The sequence below is a fragment of the Gekko japonicus genome, unplaced genomic scaffold, assembly GCF_001447785.1.
Source record: "Gekko japonicus isolate JY-2015 unplaced genomic scaffold, Gekko_japonicus_V1.1 scaffold208, whole genome shotgun sequence".
In the NCBI taxonomy this organism is placed as follows: domain Eukaryota; kingdom Metazoa; phylum Chordata; class Lepidosauria; order Squamata; family Gekkonidae; genus Gekko; species Gekko japonicus.
In genome coordinates this window covers 342226-354928 of record NW_015173680.1, presented here as the reverse complement: position 1 = coordinate 354928, position 12703 = coordinate 342226, and the positions used below count along the sequence as shown (strand labels likewise).

At 49.9% G+C, this 12703-nt stretch overlaps 1 protein-coding gene across 3 annotated transcripts in view; it reads left to right on the top strand.

Annotated features, from left to right (window-relative positions):
• The window catches only part of GFRA2 (GDNF family receptor alpha 2), a 116818-nt gene that overhangs the window by 30114 nt on the left and 74001 nt on the right, over positions 1-12703 (top strand). The window lies entirely within an intron of this gene.

Below are 12703 nucleotides of genomic sequence, written 5' to 3'. Positions count from 1 at the left end.
CCCTACATCTGCATAGGAAGGAATAGGTCTGAGAACTCATTGGGCTGGGAGGGCAGTCTAGAAAGCAGCGGTCACTGTGTGTAGCCTTCCCATCACTCACTTGGCCTACATATGCCTGACTCCTGCGTGCACCATTTATGTTACTGAATTATCATTTGTGGTTTATCCCTTGGTGAATCCTCTCCCACTCTTTGTCTGCACGTACACATGCTTTGCAACCCCTCTTCCCCTCCTGGTGTACACATTTGGAAAGCAGAAAGGCAGCTTTCAGTCTGCGAGTATTAGATTCCCGATGTATGAAAAACAGAAAAGCAGCTTCAAATGTGCTTGTACTGGGTTTCTGAATCAATTGGAGGCTGATTTACAGTCCCATGCTCATCTTCCTGTGCTGTGTGATTTTGGTTTTACTGTATCAAGCCCTGCCAGTTACACCTTTCTGATCTTTTATTTTTGTCACTTCAAATGGCTGTTGATGGAGAGCCCTCACCTTGGTGCCAAAGCGTGTTGATGCATGTGATACATTTTGGACACTCTAAAACTAACCCTGTAGGGGGAAAAAATAACCCTAAGTCAAGGCCCCACTTTTTTATGGTGAGTATTTTGTGTGTGTGTGTACCTGGAAGTCATGGTTGACTTCTGGTGACCCCTAGTGGGGCTTGGACATTTCAGAGAAGTAGCGTGCTATTGCTTGCCTCTCCGTCCCCCCGAGTCCTGGTATTCCTCGGTCTCCCTTCCACTTACTTGCCAGGGTCAGCCTTGTTTAGCTTCTGAGATCTTGCTTGGGTTATCCAGGTCAGGGCATCAAGGTCCCACTTCTGACTCTGGGAGACTGGAGATAGAACAGAGGGTTATTCCATGAGGGATGGGGAGATGGTTCAGTGGCAGAGCCTTTGCTTTGCAGGCAGAAGGTTCCAGGTTCAATCCTTGGCATCTCTGGGTAGGAGGTGATGTGAAAGACCTTTGCCTGAGATCCACATCTTATTGCGACCAGCTAACTGGAAACCAGGGTTCATGTTAAGCGTGCCAGTGATTGCTGCCTGGGAGACTGTATGGAATGCAAGGGAGGAGATAGCAGAGTTTTCCTGTGCAGGGTTTCCTTTCCATTTTAGCACATGCTTTAGCCAGGCAGTTCTCTAGCGCGAGGCAGGATAAATTCTTAATCCCAAGGTAAACCACCTTCAGCTGAATGAGAGGAAGTCATACCACAGAGAATAAAGAAAACAAAACCTCGGATTTATAGCCAGGCTGCTAATTTCTGTGCAAATTGGAAGGAGTCGTAGCCTGGTTGACCTCAGTGTTTCATTTCAAGAGCAGGGTCTCTGTTTCTCAGACCAGATTGATGTGGCGTGAGCATCTAAAGAGATCGGCCAGGGGTAAAAAGAGGACTTCCTCTCCCACTGGCCAAGTAGTCAGGGACTCTCCCCTCAAGTGCCATTGGGAAGGGACCTAAAGACAGAGTGGTGAAAGAAGGTGGCTCTCCATCAGCCTCCCTTCCCCTCTTACCTGATGAAGCTAATTTCTGCTAACCCATGTTGGTCTTTCTGTGATCGCAGCACCATAATATTAATTAGCCTGGGTAAATACTGAAATGATAGTTAATTACAGTATGTAGAATGTTCAGAGACTTAAATTAGATATGGAAGCAGGATCTGTAGATACGCTAGCAATTAATGCATGTAAATATTTGAGATAATGCTAAGTACAATTACGGTTACCATGTGGATCTCTGTCCCAGCCATTGTAAGACAGAACATATCATGTAGTACTATCCATATTCTGTTTTTATACCACATAAGCTCCCATCCAAGGAATGGGCACCACAGCTATGGAGTATCTCTCCATGATGTGCCAACAGAACATGGGGCGTGCGCTCGTGCAGCATGCAACTAGAACATGTAAAGTGAGCATCAGTCAGAGCCCTCATCCCTAGAGATTGATGCTGGCAATATCTTACTAGTGTCCCAGTTCATGAAAACCTTTGCTTTATATACACAACACCATTGGGTGAGGGCATATGAGCACGTTTTGTGTTTCTACAAGACAGATGAGCAAATTATGAAACCTCCGGCCCATTTTATCAGTCCCTTATTATCTGATGCTTGGAGGCAGCTCGCTCCAAAGGAAAAATTGGGGGTGAAACAACCCATGACACAACAGTCATTGTAAACAAATCGGCTCCAAGGAATAGCCTGTGTTTCCTTTGATGCAGCGGGTTGGGGGGGGGAACAGGGAGAGGCAGGCACAATTGAACTGAAGAATATGCAAGCTTCACTGCTTTCTTAGCTGTGCCCCACCTGCTGCAACCTGCCCATATTCCAAATAGCGCTGAAGGTAAACCGTACACACTTTGTCTGTAAAAAGGTGTAAATTGGCATGATCTTGCTGAAGCCCTGCCAAAGACAGAGGGAAATCGTTGGCAGCCAGTTCTGGATGTCAGAAAACAGAAGCCAGCAGATAGAGCAAATTCTTTGGCCACCTGCAGTCGGGGCTGGCCTAACCATTATGTTAAGTGCTCTACAGAGCAGGGCCTTCATCACATTTTAGCTCCTGTGGTGGCTTCATTACCTGAAGTTTCTCCAGTCCAGGAAAATATAAATACCTTTCTCTGTGGGATGGGAATCTTCCACCTGAAATGCGGTAGCTCTTTTCTGATCAGAACAAAGAGGAACAATGACTACTACTCACATTTCCACCTTGTGGAACCCCGAGCAGGACTGGGGGGAGGGAGAGAGGAAGGAGCAAAGTGGGACAGTTCTGGACAGCGAAACAAGGATAGGTGGCTCTAGAATGGCATTGGCATAGCACCCCTCCTGCCTTGGTCTTTTCATGTTGTTTACTGGATATCTTGGTGGCCACCTTTGGGTGGAGATGAAGGGAAGCAGGAGTGCCCAGCAATAAAGAGCAGAGGACCGAACATTTCTCAGACTTGCAAGGAGCATCAGCAAAAAGAGTGCATGAGTTAAGAGGAAACAGAATGTCAAAACTACCATGTATGTGAACGTCAAAACCAATACTGGGGAAGCCAGTGTGTGAAGAGGTGCTCTCCTTCTTTCTGCTGATAAGCATCACCCAGGTTTCTTCCACTAGTTGTTGTTGCTCAGTCGCACAGTCGAGTCCAACTCTTCGTGACCCCATGGACCAGATCACGCCCAGCCTTCCGGTCTTCCACCGTCCTCTGAGGTTTGCTCAACTTCATGTTCGTTGCATTTATGACACTGTCTAACCATCTCATCCTTTGCCGTCCCCATCTTCTTTGACCTTCAGTCTTTCCCAGCATCAAGGTCTTCTCCAGTGAGTGCTCCCTTCTCATTTGGTGGCCAAAGTATTTGAGCTTCAGTTTCATTATCTGGCCTTCCAGGGAACAGTCAGGGTTGATTTCTTTTAGGATTGACTGATTTGATCTTCTTGCAGTCCAAAGGACTCTCAAGAGTATTCTCCAGCACCATAGTTCAAAAGAATCTATTCTTCGGCGCTCGGCCTTCCACTAGTTCACCAGCACCAAAACTTGTCAGAATGTCATTCAGACCTGGCTTTCCTGATAGGGGTTAGATGCTTCCAGTGTTTCTGTTCTCCCATTGGCTTCAGAATTTCCTGAGGCTCGCGGTCATTAGAACTGGATCTTTCTTGACTCATCAGTCTGTGTCACATGAGCCTATCAAGCTTGCCTTAAGAACATAAGATAAGCCAATGTTGGATCAGGCCAATGGCCCATCCAGTCCAACACTCTGTCACACAGTGGCCAAAAATACCTGGTGCCATCAGGAGGTCCAGCAGTGGGGCCAGGACATTAGAAGCCCTCCCATTGTTGCCCCTCCCCAAGCACCAAGAATACGGAGCATCACTTGCCCCAGACTGAGAGTTCCTATCTATACCCTGTGGCTAATAGCCACTGGTGGACCTCTCATCCTTGGAGGGTGGAAGGTCCCTATTTTAATATATAGAATACTCGCTGGAAGCCATGTCACTGTGGTTATAGCAGCTGGGATATGACAATGTGTGGAGTGAGTCAGAAGGGATGGATTTTTATTGCTCCGTGGAGATATGTCGCATGCCTCAATGCACTGCCTGGATGGCTGGAGCTCAACAGAGAGTCTTCTCTAAAAGATTAATTAAAAAAATGTCCCTTCCGTTTCTTCCAAGCCCTGCTCAATAAAGGACACAAAACTCTTGTCAGTTGTGGGGAGACATATTGCCCTTTATAGGCAGAGGTTAACTGATAATCATAACAGCAAGAAGGGAGCATATTGCCTATAGGTGGAAGCAACTTGGCAGGGCAGTTCACTTGCCCTGATTTAGAGGCCTTAAACTCTGCAGGAAGAGCAGTTGTTATTGGGTGACTGCAAGCTAGAATTGCCTACTTTGGCTTTGGAAATTCCTGAAGATTTGGAGGAAGTGCCTGTGGAGGGTGTGATGCCATAGTAGAGTTGCCAACCTCTGGGTGGGACCTGGAGGTCTCTCAGAATCACATCTGATCTCCAGACTGCAGAGATCAGTTCCCCTGGAGAAAATGGCTGTTCTGGAGTGACATTATACACTACTGAGGTCCCTCCCCTCTCCAAACCCCACCCATCCCAGGTTCTACCCCCAAGTCTCCGGGAATTTCCCAACCACAAGCTGGCAACCCTATACAGAGTCCACCCTCCAAAGCTGCCATTTTCTCCAGGGGAAATGATCTCTCTAGTCCAGAGATTAGCTTTAATTCCAGGAGAACTTCAGGCCCTTGGCAGCCCTGAGTTATGAGACACGGTGGAAGCTGGGCTGCATGCGTCTGGCTGTCATGGTGGTCTTTGGTGGCCTTCCTCAAGGTCTCCCCAGGCCTGTGTGTACAAGTGGCACAAGAAGTGACTTCTTTGTCTCTCTGGAATGCTGAGAGGGAATGAGTGGTTAATGTGAGGTTTTGTTTAGTAGCATTATAGCTAAGTACAGGGCCCACAGTCAGTTTAACTAGGCAAGATGGTGCTCAGAGGGCTTCCTGAAAAATGGATGAAGCTCCTGTGTTCTTTAGAACCAACGTGGGCCTGGTGGCAATTTCCTTATAGGAAAATGGGCCAATGACAGCCAGATGGAAAATGAAGGATTCCCTGGGCTCTGGAGAGCTGCACTTTGAGGACCTTGCCCACGGAGGCAGTCTTGGTGGACCTTAGAGGCTACCAAATATCAGCAATGGAGTGAATTCTTAATTCCGCCTGCCTCCACAGACTCATGGTGTTGGTAATGTAGCTTATTACCACATGAAACTGGGGTGAGTCAAGAGCCTTTCCTCACCAGGCTCTCAACTTGCTTCTGCATCTGATTTAGTCCTTGATCCTGCTGACGAGTTTTGAGCCGATGAGCTGAAGGTACAGCTACTTGTGAAACAGATCAGAGAAGCAGTGTAAATGCCCCCAAGAACTGATGCTTATTCTTGAAGGAGACTTTGGCCCCGGTCACACGGGGGAAATTGGCGCGGCCAAAGTGTGGCTTTTTAGAGCTGCACCAAAAGAGACGCGCGGTGGCAGGATCAGACAGATCCCTTGAACCGCCGCGCAGTTGCTCCCCGGCATGATCAGATGCCCGGGGGGAAGCCACGGAAGGGAGAGTAAGGCAGCTGACTGCACATGCGCAGTTTGGCTGGGAGCCTCGAATGCTGCTGAAGATGGGCGCGCCGGTGATCCCACAGCTGCGCTTGCTGTGGTGTTTTAGGTTGGTAGTACTCTTTCCTAGGGTTTTTTTAATGCACATTTTTGGGCTGAAGGGATGGATCGGGGACGGGTGCGCGCCGCTTCCCAGATGTTGCAGTGTGATCGCGCCCGTTTGCTGCGCCCCCGATCCGTCCCTCTTGCGGGGCAAAACCTCCCGTGTGACCGGGGCCGATAGCTCACTTTGAGACTTGTCACAGCTTTACTCATACGTCTGAGTTACTGGGGTGCAGTGATTACAGGGACTAGGGTCTGGGAGACCCAAGTTCAAATCCTCTGCCATGAAGGTGGTTGGATGACCTTGGGCCAAACATCCTAACCTACTTTACAAGGTTCAGGTGTGTAGCCATGTTCTGCTACTTTACAGGGATATTGCAAGGATAGAATGGGGACAGGAGAGCCATGTATGCCTTTCTCAGCCCCTTGGAGGAAGGGCAGGATAAAAATGTCCTAAGGCTGCGGTCACACGGAACATTAGCCACGCTAGAGAGATGGAAGACAGGTGGATTTTCCGGGCGCAATCTCACCGGCACATCTGGGAAGCGTAGTGCTCCCGTGGCTCAACTGAGGCTTCCCACCGAAGACGCGTGGCAAAAAACTAGTACCTTGGAGGTACTAGTTTCCGGAAACCACAGGGCAAGGGCGGGCGTCTGATCGTGTTTCTGGTGGCATCCGGCGCCCGCCCATGTCCCCTTGCAAAAAAGGTCCCCCCCCCAAGTCTCTGTGGATGCGCACAAGCACCCAACGGAGCATGCACATTTTTGGTGTACACGGGGAAAAAAACCAGTTTGCCGCATCGCGCCGCTTCTTTGTTGCGCGCAGGACCATCCTGTGATCGGCACCTCTCCCTACCCACAGGACCTCCACGGGACCTCCACGGGAGGTCTGATCGCTTAACCCTGCGTTAGTTTGCCCCGGGGCAAACAGCCACGCTTCCCCCCTGCATTTTCCTGCCCGTGTGACTGGAGCCTAAGTAGATTTTGTGCATCCGGGTCAGTGGTACATTGGACAGCCAGCATAGTAGAATAGAGAGGGTGCCAGGCTAGGATCTGGGAGACCCAAGATTGAATTAACAGCCTGCCCTGGAAGCTCTCACAGCATTTATTTTCTTTTATCCTAACCTACCTCATTGGGTTGTTGTTGTGAGAATAAAACAGAGGGAAGAACAGTGTTGTAAGCCACTTTGGGTTACCATTGAGGAGAAAAGTGGGGCATTAATATGTACAATCATATACATACATTAACACCAAAGTACTCAGAAAAAGGAGTGGAACTGGAGGGGGGGGGGTTAGCCTGCAGTACCATTACACCATAGCTGATATTGACCCTACAGCAGTCCACCTTGGTGAGTTCCTGGGGTCATTTCCTGCGGGAGCACACAGGAGCGGAGCTCCAGCAGTAAGGAGCCCAGGGGGCGTTCACATGCAACAAGCCCCACCCCCTGCTCCCAGCCTCAGTTGGACCATGAGGAGCAAGAAGCAGCCAGGTAAGTTGCAGAGCCCTCCCCCGGCCAGCCTTCAGGTACAAGGTCTCCCTCCTCTGCCAGGACAGATCTGCACGTCCCCCCCCCCCACTAGCTAGCAATCCAAAACAGTCCAGTGGAGCCTGAGCAGTGGGTGATGCCTTCTGGCACCCTTCCGGTGATGTTAGGAGGTGTGGCACATGCAAATAAGTTATGCTAATGAGCTCCTGCACCTCTTTTTCTACGAAATGACCCCTGGTGAGTTCCATCTGGATAGGCGGGGGATGGGGCCCGTGGAAGCGAAGTGACCCGGCGTGCTGCACGCAGGAGCAGAATGTACCGAAGGAGTGCACCTGACCTTCAAAGAATGCCCCCATGTAGAGGAAATGCCTTTGGGGCAGAAGAATTTTGGGTTCTCTTTCTCTCTCATCCTAATTTTGTGGACAGGAAATCTGGCATGACATTTTGAAGAAGATCTGCAAAACTCCCTTCCAAGAAATGTAGCGCTTAGATTCCAATTGACAATAGTTTTCTTTTTTCCGCTCTGAATTAAATCCCCATCAATAAACTATTTAGCCGGTGGAAAATAGGAAATGTGCCATGTTTGGCATTGAGAAGCATTAGCTCTTGGATGTATTTATTCTGGATTGCAACCCCCAAAAATGTTTTCAGAAGGAGGAGGGAGAGGGTGGCTCAGTTGAGAGACTGTGGGGGTGACGCTGCGGGGGGCGGGGAGAGAAGAAGATGCTAAACGCTGAGGAGTGTCACTTTCCCAGCTGCGTGGGGATGTAAAGCGATTACCCTCAGGTTGGCTCCAGAGGCAGATGTGGAAAACATGTTATTTAAATTTCAAAAACTCCCGACTCCTTGCCTAACGGCTGTCAGACCTACTAAGCCTCACCACAAAAGCAGGTTAGAGATGCTGCTCAGTCTTTCAAAGCTTTCATTCGCAAAACTAACAAGCCCGAGGGATGTGCCGGGATCAGCATCTGGACTGGCAGGGAAGGGAGGGACGGGCAAGTGGGAAGCTTGGTGCGGCCTGGCACCCTCCCTGATGCAACAGGTCGTGCCCTCTGGGGCCCAGTGGAGGCAGCAGAGCCTGCACACTGGGAGTGTTCAGGAAAGTGGTGTGATTCCAGACCAGAGGGCTTTCTTTTCCCCATTTGTTGGGGAGGGACCATGGCACAGGGGCAGAGCATCTGCTTTGCTTGCAGGAGGATCCCAGGTTCGGTCCCCCACATCTCCAGTTTAGGAAGAACGAGTAGCAGGTGATGTGAAAGACCTTAACCTGAGATCCTGGAGAGCTGCTGCCTGTCAGAGCAGGCAACAGTGATCTCGAGAGACCATGGGTCTGACTCGGTCGAAGGCAGCTCCGTGTGTTGTGACAGATTTGGCTTGCCCCCGCTCCTCCTCCATGCTGCTCATGTGTTTATCAAGCGGAAGTGCTTCCCTTCTTGGGATTTAGTTCTCTTTTCAAAGCTAGTGCTAAATATGTGCAAACACCGCTCGCTGCACGCCCTGCTCACATGAGATGCTTGGAAGAGATATAAGAAGAGGAGGGGGAGCTCCGGAAGCGGCCGTGCCAAGTCTGAAACGAGCCTCTCTTTCTCCCTGCAAATAAGCTGGTTCGGTGTCCGTGATGAATGAGCCAATATGTGCACAATCAGCAGAATTCGTTTTCTTAAGGGGGGAAAATAAAGAGGAAGATGTCTGATATCAGGGAACGCACAAGATTTTTTTCTGGGCATAAACAAAGGACATCGTGGGCAAGTTAGTGCCTGGATAATACGGCAGTGTCCTTTATGCCAAGTAACCTGGAAGTAGTGCACTAACTAAAACAACGTGGCTAATGAAATTTGGTCTCTGCAAATCGCCCACATCACTAGAGAAGTGGCTCGCATAGATGTCTCTCATTCAGTGCACCCACCTTGCTAGCTACTCAATATCCAGGCTTGCTAATACCCTGTCTCATACAGGAGAGCCATTGTGGTACAGTGGCTGGACTGGGATCAAGGAGTATCGGATTGGAATACCCAGTCTGCCACGGCCAGTCCATCTATCTCAGCCTAACCTACCTCACTGCATTGTTCTGAGAATAGGGTTGCCAGGTCCCTCGGAGCAGCTAGTGGTGGATGGGGGGCACACTTATCAGAAGCAGGGAGGAACTCTGGAAATGAATGCAACATGCCTGTGTGACCTGGATGTGATGTAGGCATGTTGGGGATGACACTTTGGTTGCCTCCTGGCATCCCTGATGTTCCTTCATTGCTTCTGGGTAATGTAGGCATGTCACGTTAATTTCCGGTGTGACCTTGGGTCAGTTACAGGTCCTTTCAGAGCTGTTCTCTCAAAAACAGTTCTGGAAAGAGCTCTCTCAGCCCCACCTACCTCACAGGGTGTCTGTTGTGGGGAGGGGAAAGGAAAGGAGATTGTAAGCCGCTCTGAGACTCCTTTGGATAGTGAATGGCGGGGTATAAAATAAATCCAGTCTCTTCTTTTTCTTCTTCTTCCCTTTTTTTTTGGGGGGGGGTTAATTTCCTCCTGCCGGCCAGCTGGCTGGCGGTGGAGAGGTGGGGGCTGAAAGTGGGAGACCCCTGCTGCCACCGGGGGGATCTGGCATCCCTATGTGAGAATGACTTGGAAGAGCACAGGAAGATGTACACCACCCTAAACCCCTCAGTCTATACACATACACACATACACACACACACATATATACATACATACAGAGAAGGTTCTTTTCAAGCATCCAAGAGCAGTGGCAATGTAATGCATCATACAGCTGTCCCTGAATGCCCCTCTGTCTTTGTTCTAGCAAGGCTCTATGTTTTCTTCTGAAGGCAGGAGGACTCCCTTTGGTGCAGCTGCTTCTTTTACCCCTCTCCCTTCCATTCTTTGCCACCATTGGAATGTGTCAGGATGAAACTGCCTTCTGGGATCCTTCATCCTGACTTGCAGCAGTATCGGGAGATGAGCAGAAGCATTTGGAGGTCATCGCTGCTTCCTCCACTTTCATCAATGAGAAGGAGCACAGCGCAAGCTGAACTAAGGATGGGGTGACCCGGAAAACATTGGACATGCTTCGTTCCTCTTGTGCTTCTGCTCTTCTCAAAACCACGGTGATACTCTTGAGCATCTTATTTCAAGGGAGCTTTCCGATGGTGAATTTTGTCATTTGGATTTCCCACTTTGGGCATAAAACATGTCTCAGGCTGAGCAATACTTGTTGTTTGTTGCTGACTAGACTGGGATACACTGAGATGATGGTGCTTCCTAGACAAAAGCAGTGTCAGTATAGTGGGGAAAATTCAGTAGGGTGGAATAGCATGAGGCGGGAAATCCACCTGGCAGAATGATCATGACTGGCAACTCTGAAATCAATGGGAGCTGCCCAAAAGCATAGCTACCAGTTCTGGAAGTGACAATACAAGCTTGAAGCACGTTGATGTTGTTTTGCTACACTAGCCTGACTCTGCTTTGCTTGAGTTACCTCTCATTGGTGAAGGGTGGGAGAGCAGCAAAGACTTCTTCCTGGCTGCCTGCCTCTAGCATGTCATGGAGGGCTGTGTGAACAAAGGGAATGAATGAGGCAGGAGAAGGGAGAGAAAAGGAGTGCTTTGATGAAAAATTGAAGCATAATTGTAGGGCTCAAACATACATCGTAACAGATCCTTAGCCTGGCCTGTTAATGCGTACAGGAGGAAGAAACTCCCAGACTGACCCTTTTCTTGGGCTCTGTTCACCAGCTGTGGGGAACTCAGAGGCTTTTGTAATTCTCTGGTACCACCAGGGTCATAGTGTGGGTTTCTGTGGATGGCAGCAGAGGCAAGGTACGTTATGCTGGCCTCATGTCCCGTCTTTACTGGAGGACTAGGGGACAGGCCTTCAGTGGGATTGCCTCCAATTCATGGTTAGAGAGAGGCCCCAAATCACTGGAAGGAGTTACCCCTGCAGAACCCCCATGTGGTTGCCAACATCCAGGTGGTGGCTGGAGATTTCCCACTATTTCTCCAGGCAACAAAGATCAGTTCACCTGGAGTAAATGGCCACTTTGGAAGGTGGACTCTATGGCTAGGGTTGCCAGCCCCCAGGTGGGAGTGGGGGGACCCCCTGATTTCACAGGCTCCTGCCAGCTGGCCGGTGGGGGAAGCCCCACCCCCAACACCCATGACCCGGCTTGACACTCCTGATGCAATGACGTCACGCGGAAGTGACATCATCGTGCCTGGGATGTTGTGCACTGACATTTTGGTATTTTGGGCAAAACTCTAACCACAGAGTTTTGCCCCAAAATACCAGATCGTCAGTGCATGATGTCTTCCGCGTGATGACATCACCTCTGCTTGACATCATCGCATTGGGGATGTCACCCCGCCCCCTCTCCCAGAAAGCTTCTCCCACCCCCCGCCAGTCAGAGTGCAGGACCTGGCAACCCAATCTACGGCATTATACCCCACTGAAGTCTCTCCCCGCACCAAACCCCACCTTCCTCAAGCTTCACCCCCAAAATCTCCAGATATTTCCCAAGCCAGACCTGGCAGCCCTGGTCTCCAGCAAGGCTGATAGGAATGTAGGACAGACCCCTGCCTGACAAGTTGGAGGGCTGCAGCCTTTCTGGTCGATGGGCATGGTATAAGGCAGCTTCATTTGTTTAATGGCAAGACTTGTCCTGAGTGGTTACTGTTCTGATTTTCTGCTGCTAGGGAGATCCTAGGGCAGCCAGATGCACAGATACCCTTCCTTTGGATGATGCACTATGGGGGATTTATGCACTCCAGGTCTGTTTAGCGAAAGGTAACGGATGTCTCTTTGATCCCAAGGGGCCAATCAGGTCAGGTACACCCAGTTCTCCCTCTGCAAGGCCTAACTCAACAGCGATGGCTTCCTTTCTTCATTAGCATGTAGTTCTTGTACCTCACTAATGAGCTCCCCAGAAAGCAGAACTCATTCATATGCTGGATCTATTAAAATGCATCTCAGTCTCTGCTGGTCTCCAGCAGGGCAGGAGTAGGGGCTCTGGAGGCTTAGGAAATAAAGCTTTGCTTTGCATAGATCCTGCACTGATGTTGACTTGATGGGAAAAGGTGGCCTAGATTCACACTCTAAAGGGGTGGGGAGGAGGGAGGCTGCCTCCGCTGTTCTTGCCCTTGTAGCAGCTTAAGGAATGGAAGGTGGGAGGGATAGATCCAGACGACCCAGTTCTTGCTCCCTCAAGATCGACCTATTCCAAAGGTAAATCTCTTGGACAGTTTAGGAATCAGCTAGGGTAGCCACTTTGTAAGAAAGAGACCCTATGCTATCTCTGGGGGATCTCCCTGACCCAGAGCTCTTAATGGACATAGACAGCCTTTCTGTGGGGTGGGATGGAATGGAAGGTGGCAACTTTGCTTTTAGGGCACTTTTGCTTGCAAGTTTTCCTTGCAACAGTGTGCCAGAACTGGAAATGGGCCTGCAGGTCCCTCCAGGTGATGGTACTCTCCTGCACGGGGTGGGGTGAAGGGTTGGTGCAACTTTCATTGGCTTTGGGCCAAAGTTGCTGTCTTGGGCAGACCCAACTAGTAAG